Here is a 17,098-nt window from a genome sequence, read left to right on the forward strand (position 1 = left end):
AATTAAGTAAAAATGATTTTATTTAAAAATATTATTTATATAAGTAAATGAGCAGGCGGGGGAGGACCAGTCCAAGTCGCAGGACTCCAAGGTCCGCCGTTACGGCTTGAGGAAACGCAGTAAGACACCCAATAGGGAAGGGGAGTCGGAGCGGAAAAGAGACCGAGGGCAGAGGAGGAAAGCACAGGAGGAGGGGGAGAATTCCAGGCGTGGCCAGAGTAAAGACAAAAAACAAAAGAAGACCGTGAACCACAGAATTCGAAGGGCTGAGCAGGCTTACTATCGTAACTCCAACTCTGTTGTGCGTAGAATCATGCAGCATCTTGAAGAGGAGTCGTTACAGGACCAATCTGCAGAGGAGATGGAGGAGTGGGAGTTTCTTCTCCATGACCCCGGTCATACCAGGGGGCGAATGTCATTGTTCAAACAGTCTCTTCACATCTATTGGGTGATGAAGGGACTGATGGCCAAGGCTATGGAGCAAGTGGCAAAGGAGATGGTTGAGTTGGCCCAAGAAAATCCAGACATTCGCAGAGAACTGAGCTTCATTCGCATAACAATGGCAAGACAGGAGGAGAAGCTGGATGCAATTCAACAAATGCTGAACAGGGACCAACCAGAACCAGCGGGAGCAGCCAACCAGCAACCAGATGCGGGCAATGACTGACATAAGATATGTTTAGAAACTGCAATAGTTTTTTTGATTATGGCTTTTTATATGTTAAAGATAGGAAAAAGCAAGTAGTGCAGATTAGTAGCATTAGTAAGTTTCAAGACTGCATCGTTTATTTAGCTAAGACAATTAGGCTGTGGACCTTCTATTTTTGAGCTGTAATTAAAAACTATAGGTGGATTTTTGACCCGGTTTCCCCTCGTGGGCAGGCTGCAAACAGTTTTGAAATGATGTAATGTTCTGCTGATCAAGTAATAGAAAGGGTACCATCCTAGCTTACAAAAAAAATATTATTTATATAAAAAAATATTAAATAAAAATATTGCGAAAATAGGTAAAACAATTAATATATTTAAAACTTAACCCATTAACTATAAATATTAATATTTTATTCGGCGACTTTGCAGTTTCACGTGGTCCATTCGGCGACTTTGCAGTTTCACGTGGTCCATTTATGTTACAAGGCTAGCGATTTGCAGTTTCACTTGGTCCATATATGTTAGAAGGCTAATCGCTATTGTCGGTGTGGACACGCGTTCAAATATAAATGACCAACTAAGTATCAATATCATCGCTCTTTGACAGTCTTTGTCTACTGCGGTAATTATGGTGTGCAATGCATTAAATATAAAAACTTCGTTAAAATGTATAAAAGAGAAATCGGTGGTAGTAGGTACCTTACGTATTGGGTAATTATTGTGTGCAATGCATTAAATATAAAAACTTCGTAAAAACGTATTAAAGAGAAATCGGTGGTAGTAGGGTAATTATTGTGTGCAATACATTAAATATAAAAACTTCGTAAAAATGTATTAAAGAGAAATTGGTAGCAGTAGGTACCTTACCTATTGGATGACAGCTGAAAATAAATAGGATGCAGAGTACAAAGTGATGCGAGAGTAAAAGGGATTGGATTATTGGTTGAAGGTTGAAAATAAATAAGATATAGAGTATAAAATAATGTGCTCTATACAATAGAATAAAAAGAATGGTACAAAATAGTATATATCTTAAATAAATAAGATATAGAGTATTAAATAATGTGATCTATAAAATAGAGTAAAAAGAATGGTACAAAATAGTATATATGTTATTATTATATAATAAAGGTTAAAAAAAATTAGTTAATAATATTTAAGATAAATAAAATAAAATATTAATTAAAAATAAATAATTTTAATTTATAATATTAAATTTAAAAAAAAAAATCAAAATTTTTTAATTAGTATAGAGTTAATGTCAACATCAAAATTTTTTGATCTTTGATTACGTTATATTTGGCTACGGTAGGTATAATAACCATAGGTTTGAAATTTTAGTATAATGGTTCTAATGTAATAATCATTTTTTCCAGTACGGTCTAATGTAATAATCATACGTTAATGTAATAATCATACGTTTGCAATGACGTATTGGATGTCCTATCATTTTGGCTAAGAGCTCGTCTTCCTCGGACGTAAGGAAACAGGTTAACGGCCCAAGACCCAGAGGCATCTGGCAGGAGTGAGAGCCTGCTCCAGCAGCAGGGTTATGCCAGGTGGCGTGGTTTTCCTATTTAACAGTGATGAGTCAACCCAGCATTCGCGGATAGCAGCCAGAGATGGCTGTCCTCACTGTTGGTTTGACACCTGAGTTGATAGGTTTTACCACCTTCGGGAAAAAAAAAAAAGAAAAAAAAAAATTTATTAGATAAAAATTTTTGAAAAATAAATTTTGAAACTAAAAAGCCATATCAGTCTATTTAGAATTATTAGAAATTATTTCAATCTTATAATAAATTAGAAAAAATAATCAAAATATATCATTATTAAAATATATATATATATATATATATATATATTATGGATTTTATTTTCCGAATTTAAAATTTTTTATTCGAATTTTTATCTTGGTCTCAAGTCAAAGTCAAGTATATTTCCAATAGATATTCAAGCCCATACATAATGTCAAAATAAAAAATTCAGGCATTCAACTGCACCGCTATTCCATATGACAACGCGTTTTTCAACTTTTAGATTCTCACACTCAAAAAAATAATAAGGTCCTAACTGAGTTATTTGCAGGAGGTAATGGCAACCAGCAGTTCCTGTTCCGGCAGCTCAAAGCCCTCGTTTGAAAGCACTGATCGACTCTCAAAAACTTTAAGAGAGCGCATATCTGCGGAGGAGGAGGAGGCGGCGGCGCAGATGATATGGGCATCAATAGAGAGGCTCCCCACAAACGAGCGTGTCAGAAATTCGATTCTCAACGACGTGGCCGTTGCAGCGGCTGGATCTTCTCACATTCATAATCACTTGCAGCAGATCGACGTCGCAAATATTCCTCTTGAAACTCGGAAGAAACTGGTTAAGAGACTTGTCGGAGTAACAGACCAAGATAATGAACACTTCCTGCAAAAGCTTCATCAAAGGCTTCAAAGGTTTGGATTTTGATTATATGCCTTGCCTTGCCTCTGCTGAGTATTTTTTTTCTTGATTGCATTTTTTGTTACGAGAATATTTCAAAAAATTTCATAAATAGGAATGAGGTTTTAAAAGATTCTCGGAATTTACAGTCCAGTTAAATTCAACACCTCTACCTATTTTTTATTTAGAAATTTATGCCTGTGCCTACATTTTATTTAAAATATTATGCTTACTTGAGTTAGTTTATACTCGGATCTAATTTCTCTGAGCTTAACGATGTGCTTATTTTGTGGTATTGAGCAGAGTTGGCATAATATTACCAGAGATCGAGATCCGCTTCGAGAAGTTGAATATTTCTTCCCGTGTCTACGTTGGGAGTAGGGCACTGCCAACATTAGTTAACTGGACGTTGAATATAGTGGAGGTATTGTTCCCAGTTCCATGGTTACCAGAGCTGGACTGGTGAATTTTATCACCATTTTCCCCTCCGCGTAGATCGTCAAAAATGATTTGTGAAATATCGCTGTAATTGTTATATGATGTCGTGTGATGGCACTGCGTATGATTATTATTACCTTGGATTTAGATTATGGAGAAGTTACAACGGGTTAGCACTTTTATATACATATGAAATAAATAAAAACTAACGGGTTAGCACTTTTATTTACATATGAAATAAATAAAAACTAATTTATATTATAAATAATAAAGGAATGATGTGAGAAGTTTATTTTGCTTTAAATTTTTTAAAATATTTTTTTACAATATCATTTTTTTTAAATTTTTGGAAGTTTAGATTCAATATCTTTTCAAAATATATAAATAATTTTCGAACCACCCAATGTAAATCTTCATCCTAACTAAATTCTTTTATTTAACATTTTTTCATCTTGACTAAATTCTTTTATTTAACATTTAAAGGTTATAAAATAATGTACGCAGGATGCTTTGGAAACCTTTCGGTTGAGGAAGAGTAAGAAGAAAACACTCGGAATTCTTCGAAATGTCAGCGGTGTGATCAAGCCGGGCAGGTAAATAGGGATTTCGAGAGATTTTGATGAAAATCGATTGCAGTGAATGAAGGTCTTCGCTAATTTTGTGTGCTATCACGTTGGGAAGGATGACTCTTCTTCTTGGACCTCCTGCCTCGGGAAAGACCACTCTGCTCTTGGCACTTGCGGGAAGGTTTGACAAAACACTCAAAGTAAGGATTCAAAGAAAGCATGTGAAGATTTCGTATTCTCCATCTTATGAAGGGTTATGTTTTTTTTTTAAATGTATTTTTAAATATGTTAAATCTTATTAGTATAACTAGTTTGGGATCGATCTAGTTAGAAAGACTTCTCGGATCAAATTTTAAGGGGTAGTTGGGTCTTGTATTAAGGTGGAAACATGTTAAAAAGTTGAGTCGGTTTAGGGTTCGTGTGGACCAAGTCTAGTCAAACATGATCGTTAACCTGGAGGATCACAAATAATTTTTAAATATATAAATTTTGGAAATATATTTTATATAAACTAATATATGAGCAAAACATGTATATATTTTAAAAAACATAAACATATTAAAGTATATTTTAAAGATTTTTAACTATGAAATTTTAGCTCACTTTTTTATGGAGAAATTTAATTTGTAAATAGACTTTATTACTTTTTTTTTTTGTAAGTAAGAAGATTATATTATATAAAAAGTATAATACAAAAAACTGCATAGGCAGTGAGAGCAGGGATGTACAATATTCCTGGCCTAATCGCCTGCTCAAAGGGCATTTTACATGAGCACCATAACGATGTCCACCACGCAGGGTGACAAGAGGCAGAGCAAAATATTACTAAGTCATGGGATCTACCAGGAGGGGAGAGAAGAAGAAAAATCCTAGCCGCAGACCCATACATAAAGCCGAAAGCACATATTAAACAGAAGACCGGGAGACAGGATCGCTGGCCCAAACAGAAGCAAACGAAAAACTTTAGAGGCGGTAGTTACCCGACTGGGCGTTAGTGTCCATTCCTCTGTTCCTTGCATGATTGCCAATCCTTGTTTGCAACTCCTCCAGTGTAGCTGGCTGAACCCCTGCGGAGGTAGAAGGCTGGGTGGCGTAGTTTACGCTGGCGTTTGCTTGCTGCGTCACCGGATCAGTATCTATGGAGTTCTTGAGAAGCTGAATGAGCAGCATTATCAGGCGGTTCTGGGTTTTGATTGATTCATTCATTTCAGTCAATTTGCCATCCAGGGAGCTGTTGAAATCTGTGATCCTGGCCATCTGTTCTGTGGTGAGATTGACCTGAGTGGTAAGATTGACCTCTGTTACTGACTCTAGAGCTTTCGCAATCAAGGTCTTCATGCGCCAGCATTCCGCCTTGGTGCGTACATACTGAGTCGCCCTTTTCGCAGGCGTGCCAGGGTCTGTGACCCAGTCGACTTCAGCAGCAATTTCCTGCTCCGAGCGACCCCCCTCCTCACGCCTCGCCTCAGCTTCCATTTCTGCCATTTTGCGCTTGATGCGGGTTGCAGTTCTGGTTTCGTACCCCCTTCTAGCAGCCTGAAGGTCCTTATTAGCTGCTTCGCAGCGACTGTTCCCCTCTTTCATGGTGAACTTCTCGTGACTTGCCTGAGTTGAAACAGAATTGAAGACTTGCCCCTTCCTCATACAGATGTTGGAAACAATGTGGCGAGCAGGGCCTTTGCCCCTGTTTTTATAGTGAAGGAGGCGACGTTTCCTCATGAGAGGGGAGTAACTGCCTGCAGTGTTGGTAGTACCAAGTTGGTAGGTGACCTGAGACGTCGCACAAGCGGCCTTGTCCCTGGAGGTGTTGAAGCTGATGATGAGATGGTTAGGATGACGAGCCGAGTGCCAAGTGTTTGAAGCTAGCCTGCGCCAAGGGTGGTGGCGCGTGAGGTTGGGAGTGCGCTCTGAGCTCTCATGCCTGAGACTGGTCCATCGAGCGTAGTACCACCGTCTTCCACTTAGAATTACCATTAATGGTTTAGGATTCTTACCATGTGTATCCTCTCCGTGCGTGCCGAAGGGACGGTGTTTTATGAACCGTATCCCGAAACTTAAATTGTGTTGATCTCCAGTCCAGATGGGCTGGTGCCGCCATAAGTATTGCCGGTCCCTGCATCCAATCATCCCGTGATGAGCTTGGGGATGGTATTCCTTCCTTGTCTTCTTATGATGTCGCGGATGTTGCCAGATGCCAACCTGGATTAGGGTTGGGTAGTCTGAGTCAGATCGTTCGCTGCCAGATGAATACATTCTTCTTTTATGGTTTGGTCATCTAAATCCCGCCAGCACTTGTCAATAGCAAGGTCAGGGTTGTCTGCTCCACAATTTGCTAGATAATCAGCTAGACCATTTGCTTTTCTTCTGGCTGTTTGAAGGATAAGACCCTTCATGCCCACTACTAGATCAGCTATGTTCTCCGTAGCTTTGGCTAGCCTCCAATGCTTGGTCGCTTTGCTTATGGCCGTGCCTGTCTGTAGGCGTTTAGCCGCCGTAAATAGACTTTATTACAATACCATGTATTAATATCAATTTTTTGGGGAAATGTTATGTGCAATGAGGCTAGAGATCCAAATCCCCTTGATTCACTTATCCCTATGAAAGAGACATATGTAACCATTTATTATAGTGGTAGTAGTTAAAATCAATTAGGTACCTAAAAAATAACCTAATTATCAATTCTTCTAAAAAAAACCTTATACTAATACCATGGCTTTTAAATACAACACACATGTAAAATCATAACTCATTTTATATATTTTATTTTAATTTAATTTTATAACTTTTAAAATAAAATTACAAAAAAAACCTTTATATTAATACGATAGCTTTTAAATACAATACACCTATAAAATCATAACTCATTTTATATGTTTTATTTTGATTTAATTTTATAACTTTTAAAATAAAAATTAAAACTCAGAAATAATATAGCTATTTATATTAATATCATTAATTTTAAATACATCCCTGTAAAAGCATAACTCATTTTATATGTTTTATTTTAATTTAATTTTATAACTTTTAAAATAAAAATTAAAACCCAAAAAATAACATAATTATTTTTTAAATAAATGTTATTTTTTACCTTCACTATTTTAAATACAGTTAAATCCCTACTGTCACGCCCCTACACATGCGGTAGTCTTCCAACCACTTGTAGCAAGGTGCGGCACCACCGAACACGTTCTTTTCATCAATACTAACATTCGTGGACTACGCCTACTTTCACATTAACATACTTAGCTTGTGTTTCGCAACTAAGTAAAAGCAATTATCCTTTATACTTAATGAAGCCCATACTCATTCATTATCATCATGCAATTAACCAAGAACATCAACAATTGCAACAAGTATAAAGGGGAGGGGCAACTCCCCGTAATGCGAGTCTGCTCGACAATTTTATTAAGAATAATCAGATTACAATACATGCGTGTCTTGGCCGAACCAAGTCTCACACTTAACCGAATATTACAACAGATAGGCAACCTGCCTTTTACAATACATGTGCACCCTTGCACAAAGGGAGGTGCTCACCTGAGCCACCCAAGATCCTTTAGCCAAGTCCTACACAAAACTGCATCCAAAACGAACCCCGGCACACTTGCGTTCACCTCACCCAGCATAAGAATACCAAAACTGCACTTAGATAACCTATGCATGAGGTATGCGCAGTCCTTATCTCTCTTGCGCAGTTTTACCCCTCTCTTACGCGCATAAGTGAATGAGATTTGATGTTCAAATGAGCTCTCAAGCTCACATGTATATACCTTTCTTAACGTGGGTTTACATGGGGTGTGCAGCCCCATGGCCGACCCCCAAAACCACCATCGCATGCCCATGTGCATCATTCATAAGTCGGCTTTCATACATCTTTCAACAACGCATATAAAAGCTCACGCTCATACTTAGTTGTATAAGTGTTCTCCATAACGTCGCACATAACGTCGCATTATTTCCGCAGCCCGTCGAAACTTCGTTGCACTTCCACCGTTCAGCGTGCCCGCGCGCCCGTCCGCGCCCGCGTGCACGACCTCACCCGGTGCCCGTCGCACCGCAGCTCGGAGGCCTTACATCCTCCTCCACTTGAAATCGTTCTCGTCCTCGACAACATACCATCCCGTTAGCCATCCACCAAGATCATCACCAACCATGGTGTTGACTCTACACAAAGCAAACATCCTTGCAACATGTGTAGAGCCTCATCTCCATCATGCTTTGACTTAGTGACCAACTGCCACCAATCTCACCATACCAAGGTATGCTCTCCATCAGATGTCATCTCGATCCATGATTACTGGCCTCCTGTCTTCATCATGTGTCCTCATGTGAACTGCTGCCATGATACTCCAACATAATGCAAACACATCTCTGTACACTTCCGGACCTCATGCCTGAACTAGTCGGATGGCCAGTCCAACTGTCACGCTCAAACCATGAGAGTGAACATCCTCATGCCACCATCAGGCGTTTCTCAAAACATCCTGCCACATCCTTGACTCATCAAGAATCTATCTCCATAGTCCATGCTCAGGTCCATGGAACTCCATCCACCTCATCTGCAACATGTTGTCCATGATGTTTGGTGTCAATGTGCTACATGAAATCAGCCACATCTATCCCAACATCATCATGTGTGTGTATCCTCCATGTGAAGAGATCATCTTCTCAACCCAACTCTCGATGTGCCACATCTAGGTCCATGAAGCACCTTCCATCATATCCGCAATGTGCCATCCCTCAAGTCTGCCATAGAAACAAGTATGCCCTTGTCTCATCTATCCATGTGCCAAAAGTAGTTGAGTCTCGGCTCAACCCATGCCCAAGTGCAGCCACCAAGGCATCATCATCATCATTGTAACTCCATCTCTCCAAAGTGTCTCATATTGATCCTCCATATCAAGTCACTCTTCCAAGCCATGCCCATACATGTAGTTTGAAAGTATGCATCCCATACTGCATCAAAGTCCCCTGACCTCAGCTCCTCAATGAATCAAATCCTCTAAGTCCACCATGTATGAAGTCCCTAAAAGTCACAACAATCTCATGTCATCATGAGCTCCATGAGTCATCTCCAACCAACATCTCCATGTAGTAGGAATGCTCCATAATCTGCTCACAAATCCATCCAAGTCCATGGCCTTGTTGTACAAGAGTGTACAAGCTCTCCATAGGTTCATAATTAATAAGTGTCCATGTCACATCAGCAAATCCATCTGCACAACATCCTTGCCTTGGCACTCCTCATTGGATGTCCATGACACCTCTACAAGTGCTCCCACATAATGTCCCTGCATAAGACTGCCATGCTCCATGCCTCCAACCTGATGTCCATGACTAAGTTGCCCATGTAGTCCATCACAACCATCGGTCTTCCTCATCCAAGCTGCAATCTTCGGTTTAGTGAACTCGGTCACCCAACCATATCATCATGTCATGAGTCCCTTCATCATAGCTCCTCCACCAAAGTGTCCACCAAGACTATCTCTTGGTCTCGGTCATGAGAAGTCCACCCAAGCATCATCAAATGTGTGCCCTCCTCAATCTGTCCATCAGTCATGCCGGGCACTTAGCCAATTCTCCATGTGGCTAAAGCATGACCCAATCATCCCCAACGATCATCAAGTTCCTCCCTTGTCAAGGGCTTTTGTACCTTCTACCATAAGGTCACAAACAACCCTAACAAGTCCAACAACCTTCAACAATCCTTGCTTCTCCATACAAGGTTTCATCATAGACATTTGTGGCAAGATCCTCCATAGCATAGGCAAACTGGCTTTGCCTCTCCCTGCACACGGTCCATCTACCAAATGCCCAAATGAAACACAAGTATCAATACTTACTTCATCATCATCATGAGGCTCTTCCTCATTCATCCATGTCCGCAAACTGCACGATCCTGGTCCAACTTGATCATCCTCAAGTTCATCCTCCATCATGGTCACACCTGCAACATCTTCAATCATCACGGCTTCCTCTTCTTTGTTAGCACAATCTGCAACTTCATCTTGCTCCATTGTCCAACCAAGTTGAAGAAGTTCGTCTTCAACATTCTTCTCCAAGACTTCAAGTTCTTCACGGATACGGGGCTTCTCTTCCTTCAACCTTTTCAACATGTCCAAGGTAAGCAAGAGCTTCCTTCCACCTTCTCCCAAACTTGCCATGCCTTGTCGTTCAGCTTGGTCCAAGCACTAAGCTTCACCTCAGCTAAACCTGCTTCCACTGTAATCAACTGTCAAGTTTCCAAGTGTACCCACACTTGCACTTCGTCACGAGCAACCCTGCTCTAACACCAGCTCCAACCGAGCTCTGATACCAACTGTCAAGTTGTGTATCAGCTTCAAACCTTCACGAGCAAACCTTGCTCTGATACCAACTGTCACGCCCCTACACCTGCGGTAGTCTTCCAACCGCTTGTAGCAAGGTGCGGCACCATCGAACGCGTTCTTTTCACCAATACTAACATTCGTGGACTACGCCTACTTTCACATTAACATACTTAGCTTGTGTTTCGCAACTAAGTAAAAGCAATTATCCTTTATACTTAATGAAGCCCATACTCATTCATTATCATCATGCAATTAACCAAGAACATCAACAATTGCAACCAGTATAAAGGGGAGGGGCAACTCCCTGTAATGTGAGTCTGCCCGACAATTTTATTAAGAATAATCAGATTACAATACAAGCGTGTCTTGGCCGAACCAAGTCTCACACTTAACCAAATATTACAACAGATAGGCAACCTACCTTTTACAATACATGTGCACCCTTGCACGAAGGGAGGTGCTCACCCGAGCCACCCAAGATCCTTTAGCCAAGTCCTACACAAAACTGCATCCAAAATGAACCCCGGCACACTTGCCTTCACCTCACCCGGCATAAGAATACCAAAACTGCACTTAGATAACCTACGCATGAGGTATGCACAGTCCTTATCTCTCTTGCGCAGTTTTACCCCTCTCTTATGCGCATAAGTGAATGAGATTTGATGTTCAAATGAGCTCTCATGCTGACATGTATATACCTTTCTTAACGTGGGTTTACATGGGGTGTGCAGCCCCATGGCCGACCCCCAAAACCACCATCGCATGCCCATGTGCATCATTCAAAAGTCGGCTTTCATACATCTTTCAACATCGCATATAAAAGCTCACGCTCACACTTAGTCGTATAAGTGTTCTCCATAACGTCGCATTATTTCCGCAGCCCGTCGCAACTTCGTCGCACTTCCGCCGTTCAGCGCGCCCGCGCGCCCATCCGCTCACCCGCCCGCGCCCGCGTGCACGACCTCACCCGGCGCTCGTCGCACCGCAGCTCGGAGGCCTTACACCTACCGTCCTTCCGTCGCTCTTTTAATAATTAAATTAAAATTCCTAAAACTAAATTCTAAAATAAAATAAACATGATATCCTTTCTTTAATAATTAAATTGAAATTCCTAAAACTAAATTCTAAAATTTTTTTATCATTAAAATTAAAGTTAAATACCAATATTTCTTTAATATATTATAGGTAAAATAATTTTATTTATTTTTGTAAACGCTTTCGTTTCAGTTACATCAATATTCTTAAATTAATAGATAATTTGTATTGGTTTCTATCCGAGCTTTGTTTCAGGTCGATGGAGAAGTAAAGTATAATGGACATGCCATGAATGAGTTCGTGCCACAGAAGACGTCGACTTACATCAGTCAGCATGATGTGCATCTGGGAGAAATGACAGTCAGAGAAACTTTCGATTTCTCGTCTCGTTGCCAAGGCGTTGGTTCAAGATCTGGTATATTTTCTAACTTGAATGCTATGTCATTCTTAATTTGTGAAGTAGAGACATAAAAATAGCCGCTCATCTTGGCTGCAGATGTATTGAGTGAACTTTCCAGGCGGGAGAAGCGACTAGGGCTTAAACCAGACCCCGACATTGATGTTTTCATGAAGGTATCCACTTCAAATTAAAACGGTGCAGGTCTGAATTTAGTCCTTTTTTTTCTTTCTTTCGGGTGAAGCTGAAATTACTCACAGTGAACTGTTGAATACATATTCAAATTTTTAGGCAATAGCCATGGAGGGACAGAAAACCAGCATTATGACAGACTACGTTTTGAAGGTAAGCTTTCTTCCAATTCGAAGAATCTTGATTTGACGAATTTGTGTTCCAGACGGAAGAACTCATCGTGATTTCGTCATTTAAATATTTTGTCAACGATAAGATATGATGAATAATGTCGAAAAGCTGCGACCAGGCTTTGGGGTTAGAGGTATGCGCGGATACGATGGTAGGAGATCAAATGCGCAGAGGGATTTCCGGAGGTCAGAAGAAAAGAGTGTTGGAATGTTAATTTCAAACTGCAGACTTTTTCTGCGATGCGATCGCAGATCGCATATCGCACTTTCCCTCATCACCCTTCGCTGCATTGTTGTATTGTCTGCGATGCGATCGCATATCGCAAATCGCATGATTTAAAGGTTATAGAGGCGGTGACACATCCTTTCTCTTGTTGCGATGCGATGGTGTGATAAGCCATGCATTAAATTCCAGCAAGATATTTTGAGGCGTGAAATTAATGATATTTACTAGGGTTGGTAAAGGTAGGTGAAATCTTAAATTTTACTATTTTTTTATTTCACGGAAGTGGGGAAAAGCAACACGTATTGTAAAAGATATTTTTGTGTTGTTCTTTATATAAAAAGAAAATGCAAGAGTAGAGACGTGTGGAGAATATTAGCAAGGAGAGCTCTTTCTTCTCTGCAACGCACAGCAGTGCTGAACTATTTAGTTTTCTGAGATATTGGACTCAGGTTCTGGAACTGAAGTTCCTGTTGTAAATCCCTCAGATGTTGAGGAAGACAAATTCTGTAACAGTTTTTATTATTGTTTTATAATAAAGATCCTGTAGAAAACCAGAGCGTTGTTCTCTGTGTTATTTTTTTTTGTTATGTTTGAAATCAACAGAAATTTCCATCATGGTATCAGAGCTAGTCTAGGCACTCAGTGAATCAAAAAAAAAACAGAGTTTTGTTTTTTCACTGTAGGAGCTGTAAGAAGCTTGTTGAGCAGATTTTTCCCAGCAGAGAAAGTTCTTGCTTGTTTTTTTACAGTCAGTATCTCTTCTTTATTTTTTCACAAGTTAAGATGGCAGATGCTGGAACTGGTTTGACAAATCCCCAACTGCCACAGTTTAATGGGAAAAACTACAGTTATTGGTCCATAACAATGAAAGCATTGTTTGCTTCTCAAGGAATATGGGAGCTGGTTGAAACTGGCTATGCTGAACCAGCAGATGCAACAGCGTTGGCTGCTTTGATAGCAGCAGAAAGAGACCAGTTGAAGAGTGACAAGAAGAAGGATGCCAAAGCCCTCTTTTTTCTCTTCCAATCAGTACGTGAAAGCGTTTTTCCGCGGATTGCAGCAGCAACAGAATCAAAAGAGGCATGGGATATTCTCCAAACTGCTTATCAAGGCATGGAGAAGGTGAAGACTGCAAAGTTGCAGATGTTGAGGAGAGACTTTGAAAATCTCAGCATGAAGGAATCTGAAACAATAGATTCATTCTTCACTCAGGTTATTGGCCTAATAACCCAGATAAGATCTCATGGTGAGATTCTTGAAGAAAGAAGAATTGTAGAGAAAATCTTGAGAATTTTACCCTCAAGGTATGAATCTATTGTGGTAGCAATAGAAGAAACAAAAGATCTCTCACAGTTCACGGTAGATGAGCTGAGTGCTTCTCTTTTGTCTCATGAACACAGACTGAGTAGAGGAACAGATTCCTCTTTTGAGCAAGCATTCAAGACTCAGATGTCTTTTGGCCAAAGAAAAGGTCGAGGCAGAGCAAATAACAGAGGTCGTGGAAGAAGCCAAAACAGAGGCAGAAATTATCCTGCAAGCACAAGCGGAAGGAACTGCAATCAGAACCAAGATGAAGGTTCAAGCAAACAACAAGCTCATGGACAAAGGTATGACAAATCCCAAGTCCAATGTCATTATTGTAAGAAATATGGGCACTATGCCAATGAATGTAGGAAAAAGCAAAATGACATGAATAATAGGCAAAATGCTAATTTTGAAAATGAAGAAGATAAGAACCCAAAGAACGTGCTGTTAACATGTAACATAGCACAAGACAAACAAGAAGATTTTTGGTTCTTAGACTCAGGTTGTAGTAATCACATGACTGGAAATATTGAAATGTTTGCCAATCTGGATGAAAATGTGAAATCTGAGGTAACAACAGGGACTGATGATACGATATCTGTCAAGGGTAAGGGCAGAGTCAGTATCCGAGCAAAAAATGGAGAACAGATGATTGTGCCAGATGTATACTATGTACCTGGTCTGAAATGTAATCTTTTGAGCATTGGACAGCTCATAAACAAAGGTTACAACGTGTTCTTCAAAGATGATTTGTGTACAATCAGAGACATACCTCCAAGTAAGAAAATCATTGCACAAGTGCAGATGACCAGCAATATAATGTTTCCTCTCAAACTCAGGGCAGATTTGAAGGAAGGAAGAACTATTGCAGCTGTAACACAAGAAGTCTTTCAGGAACAACTGAAAGATGTGAATTGGTTGTGGCATTTGAGATTTGGACATCTCAATTTCAGAGGCTTGAATCTGTTGCACAGAAAGGGAATGGTAAAGGGATTACCATTGATTGAGAAACCAGACAGCCTTTGTGAAGGCTGCATCTTGGGCAAGCAACACAAACAAAGATTTCCAGCAAGAAAGAGTATAAGGGCAAAAGCACCATTGGAAATTGTTCATTCTGATGTGTGTGGACCGATGCAAACACCATCATTTGCCGGAAATAAATATGTTTTAACTTTCATTGATGATTACACCAGAAAGACATGGGTGTATATGCTGAAACAAAAGAGTGAAGTGTTTTAGAAATTCCGCCACTTCAAAACTCTTGTTGAAAAGCAGTGTGGGAATTATATCAAAGTGCTCAGAACAGATAGAGGAGGAGAGTACATCTCCCAAGACTTTCTGCGTTTTTGCAGAGAGAATGGCATACAAAAGTAGTTCACCACGAGATATACACCTCAGCAGAACGGAGTTGCTGAAAGAAAGAATAGGACCATTCTTGACATGGTCAGAAGTATGCTGAAGGCAAAGCACTTGCCGCATGAGTATTGGGCAGAAGCTGTCACTTGCGCAGTTTACATCTTGAATAGATGCCCAACTAAAGTTGTCATGAACAAAGTACCAGAAGAAGCATGGAGTGGTCAAAAGCAAACTGTCACTCACATGAGAGTATTCGGTTGTGTCGCATATGCACATGTACCGGATCAGCTAAGGAAGAAGCTTGATAGTAAGGGGGAGAAGTGTGTCTTTATTGGCTATTGTGATGAGTCAAAAGCATACAAACTCTATAATCCATCCACCAAGAAATTGATAGTAAGCAGAGATGTGCAGTTCATTGAAGACGAAGCTTGGGATGGAAGCTTAGAGAAGACAGTGAATGTGAAGACAATTGTGTCTCACGAAGAAGAAGAGGAAGGGACAACATCAAATAATCCTTCCTTGGTGGCTCCTCCTCCACCACAGCAAGTACAACAAACCACACCACAATCTGGAATTCGAACAACCTTAAGAAGTCAAGGAAGTGCTTCTCCAAGCACACCACAAGGATCAGATATACCCTCAAGTTCGGATGGAACTCCAAGCACACCAAGAAAACCAAGATTCAGAAATCTGAATGAGATTTATGAACAAGGAGAGGTAAGTAACAATACCGGTCTGAATTCATTATTCGCTTTATATTGTCATGTTGATGACCCAGTTCATTTTGAAGATGCTGTAAATGAAGATAAATGGATTGAAGCAATGAATGAAGAAATTGGTGCAATTGAGAAGAGTAAAACATGGGAGTTAGTGGATCTCCCTGAAGGCAAAGATGCCATTGGTGTTAAGTGGGTCTATAAGACCAAAAGCAATGCTGAAGGCAAGATTGACAGGCACAAAGCAAGACTTGTTGTGAAAGGCTACAAGCAGCAACAAGGCAAAGACTATGATGAAACCTTTGCACCAGTAGCAAGGATGGAAACAGTCAGAACAGTGTTGTCTATTGCAGCACAACACAAATGGAAGATTTATCAGATGGATGTTAAATCTGCATTGCTGAATGGAGTGTTAAAAGAAGAGGTTTATGTTGAACAACCTCCAGGCTATGAAGTTGAAGGCCAAGAGCATAAAGTCTGTAAACTGAAGAAGGCTCTTTATGGGCTGAAACAAGCTCCAAGAGCATGGTACAGCAGAATAGACGCTTACCTGATTGAGAATGGGTTTGACAAGTGTGATGGTGAACCCACACTCTACATAAAGGAGAATGACGGTAAGATTCTTATCGTTGTTCTATATGTAGATGATTTGATTTTTAGAAGCAATGATGCTTCTCTCATTGCTGATTTTAAAGCAGTCATGAAAAGTGAATTTGAAATCACTGACTTGGGCTTCTTAAGATATTTTCTTGGAATTGAAGTAGACCAAAGTGAAAATGGCATTTTCATTTCTCAAGATAAATATGTAGAAGCAGTGTTGAAGAGATTCAACATGCAGAACAACAAAGCAGCTGTGATTCCAACTGTAGTGGGGTTGAAATTGACCAAAGAAGACAGCAGCAAGGATTTTGATCCAAAACTGTACAAGAGCATAGTTGGCATCCTTATGTACTTGACTGCAACTAGGCCGTACATTATGCACGCTGTGAGCTTAATCTCCAGATTTATGGAAAGATCGAAAGAGACTCATTGGCAGGCAACCAAGAGGATTCTAAGGTATGTGAATGGAACGAAGGGGTTTGGTATTTTATACTCCTCTTCTGAAAGTTTCATGTTGACAGGTTACACTGACATTGATTGGGCTGGAAGTGTTGATGATAGGAAAAGCACATCGGGATATGTGTTTCATATGGGATCGGGAGCCATCTCATGGGCTTCCAAGAAGCAACCAGTTGTAGCTTTGTCAACAGCAGAGGCAGAGTATGTGGCAGCAACAGCAGCAGCATGCCA

General features: G+C 40.1%; 1 pseudogene across 1 annotated transcript in view; it reads left to right on the forward strand.

Annotated features, from left to right (window-relative positions):
- Window positions 1–2,648: 2,648 nt before the first annotated feature.
- LOC149229059 (pleiotropic drug resistance protein 1-like) overlaps window positions 2,649–17,098 on the forward strand; it is a 90,742-nt pseudogene continuing 76,292 nt past the window's right edge. Inside the window, exons 1-8 of the transcript XR_016248363.1 lie at window positions 2,649–3,092; window positions 3,382–3,502; window positions 4,021–4,109; window positions 4,198–4,282; window positions 11,702–11,861; window positions 11,943–12,019; window positions 12,135–12,188; window positions 12,325–12,407. The product of XR_016248363.1 is annotated as a pleiotropic drug resistance protein 1-like (transcript). The remainder of the gene's footprint in view (window positions 3,093–3,381; window positions 3,503–4,020; window positions 4,110–4,197; window positions 4,283–11,701; window positions 11,862–11,942; window positions 12,020–12,134; window positions 12,189–12,324; window positions 12,408–17,098) is intronic.

The sequence above is a fragment of the Pinus tabuliformis genome, chromosome J, assembly GCF_031772625.1.
Source record: "Pinus tabuliformis cultivar Carrire ecotype Pingquan chromosome J, CPIR1, whole genome shotgun sequence".
Classification (NCBI taxonomy): Eukaryota; Viridiplantae; Streptophyta; class Pinopsida; order Pinales; family Pinaceae; genus Pinus; species Pinus tabuliformis.